Source organism: Urocitellus parryii (assembly GCF_045843805.1).
Source record: "Urocitellus parryii isolate mUroPar1 chromosome 13 unlocalized genomic scaffold, mUroPar1.hap1 SUPER_13_unloc_1, whole genome shotgun sequence".
NCBI classification, from domain to species: Eukaryota; Metazoa; Chordata; class Mammalia; order Rodentia; family Sciuridae; genus Urocitellus; species Urocitellus parryii.
Window position 1 is genome coordinate 406,052 of NW_027551761.1, and position 3,862 is coordinate 409,913.

Sequence of the window (3,862 nt, forward strand, 5' to 3'; positions counted from 1 at the left end):
TTTGACTTAACTGACTCATTCACTTTGTATTATTAATAGCTTAAATGACATTTCAATCTATTAAATAGTTTAGCTAGTTTAACTCTACCTGTGGAATTTGTTTCAAGTTAATAATTATTCAGTGTTATGATCTGGAGAAAGTATTATGGGCAACCAGGGTAATAGCTGATCAGAGATTATCTATGTACCCATGAAAACATGCTCCTCTAAGCTCAGGATACAGAGGGGTGTTTGGGGCAGGAAAGTACACCAAATTTTCAGGCATTTCCAAATGTTTACTTTTAAAGGGTGAATTCTTCTGCTCTTTAATTTTTCTCTGCTTTCAACTATAGTCATCATTGATATCTACGGGGTTCCAGGAAACACAACCTCCCACCACCAGCAGAACAAATCTTAAAGATGCTCAAGTCTGGGATAAGGAATAGTTTTGCATATAACTTATACTTCTACTTTAAATAATCACTAGACTGCTTACAATGCCTCAGGTAATGTGAACACTATAAGGCATCATTTAGGGAATACTCACAAGAAAATGTCTTTACGTGTTCAATAATGACAGCACTTCTTTTTCAGAATAATTTTGATCATGGTTGGTTCAATCTGCAGGTGTGGAATGCACCAATACAGAGGACTGACTATATTTGCTTTTTATTAAACAGGTCTAATGCTGGGTACAATACAGAGAACAATGACTGTGGGTGTGTTTCACCTGAGGTCTTCCTTGTATCTTATTCACATAGACCTAAGTTTCTTCAAAGGATGTTTGAGTGAGAACATTTCGTGACCCAGAAAATCAAGATCTATTTTCCCTAGAATCTGAATCCTTAGTGTCCAGGATAGCCCCTCACCTGATTTTCATTATTAAAAAGTTCTGAATTCTTTATTGACATGCATTTTTATATCAGTTGATCGTGGGGATGGGTAGAGTATCTCCTTTCCTCGTTCCTTCCGTTCCTCTCCCTGTCTGTGCGTACGCTTTTTAGAAGTGCAAGGAACTGCAGTGACAGTCCCACCAAGTGTTAAGAAGAGAGAAATGAATCTCTGCATCTAAAGTTGTCCAGACAGCTTTCCTATGAGGGGGAGGGCTGTGGTCAGCAGACCAGTGCACTCAAGAGAATTCATTGTCACACCTCCGTAGCTAGGATGGTGTTTTCCTAGATCCAGTTGAAATCCAGAGACCAACAGGCATTTGGGGAAACCAACAAAGTGATGGAGAAGAATCCCAATGAACAGAGCCAGAGAGATCTTAGATAAGGTAGGAGAACAGGAGCAGCCAATTTCAGTGAGCATTCTCATTCAAATTCAGTGTGGTATCACAGTTGTTCCTAAGATAAGAAAGTGCTTCTATGAAAAAGCAAAAAAAAAAAATTGGCACAAGAAAGGTTACTGAAAATATAAGGGAGAAGCTTCTAGAGGAATCAAGAATAGAAACCATCAACCTATCATCTAACAGAAGCTATAGAAAGAAAAGATACAGGGGTGGAAATGATGTCATGTTGAGAGAGAGAAGAAAATTTCCCTGAGATGCAGACGAAAACCAGGATTTTTTTGCCCTTTCTGCCCCCTCCCCTCCAAACAAAGTTCAAAAGCAATTCTAGATATACGATTATTAAGTGGTATAACTTCAAGGTGAGATAAGTGAGGACCCTAACTTTTTTGAAGAGAAGGAAAAAAATTCATAATTTCTTGCAAAGGAAAGAGAATCATACTGACTCTGGATTTCATGATCAAAACGCTGGATGCTGAAGTCAAAAATAAAATAACCCTTAAAATCTGAAGAAGAAAGAATTTGAATTTAGTTTGGCTATATTTCTGAATTTTATCTATCCAGTGAGCGGGCACACACTCATATTTTAATAACATCTGTATTAGTTCATTATTCATTACTATAATGTAATACCTGAGGCAGACTACTTTATAAAGAAAAAGAAGTTTATTCCGGCTCATGGTTCTTGAGGAGCATGGTCAAGGGGGGCTGTATCTGGTCCATGTCCTAAGGTGGCACAGGGCAGAACATGGCAAGAGACAGGGAGCGGGTGATCGGGTGTGTGTTCACGTCTGTCTCCTTACAGATTCAATCCTGGGGTTCCACCTTAATGACTTTATCTAATACTAACCAATTTCTTAAAAAAAAAAGCCCCACCTCTAAACACTTAATCAGATTAGGTTTCTACTCTCTCAGTGACTCCGATCAGGGTGTAAATTTCAGTATATGAACCCTGGAGGGACACGGAAATCATACCCAAGTCATAGAACGTCTACAGTGATTTGCCAGAAATGTCTATACCAACACATTCAATGGATTCAAGGAAACAGACAAATTGAGGTTTTTAAAATTGCCAACAGAGAATTATTTTAGGGAAAAGATAATCCATAAAAAGTGTGAAATAAAGTGTTACAGACAGAAAATTGCCCTTCAATTAGAAAAGCTCGATGGAAGAAGTTTACCTTTTCTCTCCTGAGGACTCCAATCTGCTGTTCACTTTGTTAGTGAAAAATACTTTTAAGATTCGATGAAAGCCACTGCCGACAGGATTCAGAAACGACCTGCAGACAAAGCACAGGAGGCTGATCTCAGACTCTGGAACAGCCGGGCACAGTGGCACACACCTGTACTCCCAGTCGCTCAGGGAGGCTGAGGCCGGAGGACTGCACTTTCAAAAGGCAGCCTCGGCAATTCAACAAGGCCCTGAGCAGCTTAGCCAGACCCTGTCTCAAAATGAAAAATAAAAATGGGTTGGGGGATGCGGTTCAGTGGTTAAGTGATCCTGGATTCGATCCCTAGTACCATAAATAAATAAATATAAAATTTAGAATAAATTGCAATATTGTCTCTCAAAACTTAATGATTGGTATATACTTTAAAATATAGCATAACTACCAAAACATCAGATAATGAACCACAAAATAGTTTGGGTGTATCTCCTAGAACTCCTGTGTTGGAGGTTTGATCCCTAAGGTCATATGTTAATGGTATGTGGAGGTGACATTGGGAGGTAGTTAGGATTAGATTAGGTCAGGAGGATGAGGCCCCCATGATAACATCGGTGGCTTTAGAAGAAGAAAAGAGCCTAAGCCAGCACACTTACTGTGTGGCTATATGATGCTCTGAGCTCCCTCAGGGTGATGCAGAACCCTCACCAGCATGAAGGCCCTCCCCAGATACAGCCCCTTGGATCTCCAAGCTGAGTTAACTTTCTTTCTTTCTTTCTTTCTTTCTTTCTTTCTTTCTTTCTTTCTTTCTTTCTTTCTTTCTTTCTTTCTTTCTCTCTCTCTCTCTCTCTCTCTCTCTCTCTCTCTCTCTCTCTTTTTGTATTAGAGATTGAACTCATGGTTGCTTAACCACTGAGCCATATCCCCAGCCTTTTTTTTTTTTAAATATATTTTACTTAGATTCAGGGTCTTGCTGAGTTACTTTAGGGCCTCACTAGATTGCTGAGGCTGGCTTCAAACTCAAAATCCTCCTGCCTCAGCCTCCAAAACCACTGGTAATACAGGCATGCAAAATTCATGCCTGGCTAACTTTTAAAAATATTTTTTTTAAAATTTTATTGGCTTTTTAAATTTATACATGGCAGTAGAATCTATTTTGATATAATCATAACCATCTTGGAATAGATCTTATTTTAACTAGGACCCCTGTCTTGTGGATGTACACAATTGGTAAGATTCACTTTGGTATATTTATATGTGTACCTAGAAAAGTTGTGTCAGATTCATTCTACTGACCCCAGTTAACTTTTATTCTTTATAAATTATCCTGTCTCTGATATTCAGTTAAGGCCACAGAAAACAGAATAAGACATGAGGTAATGTAATTTGTTAATTTCATAAATATGGTCTCAAATCATTAAGTCAGGAC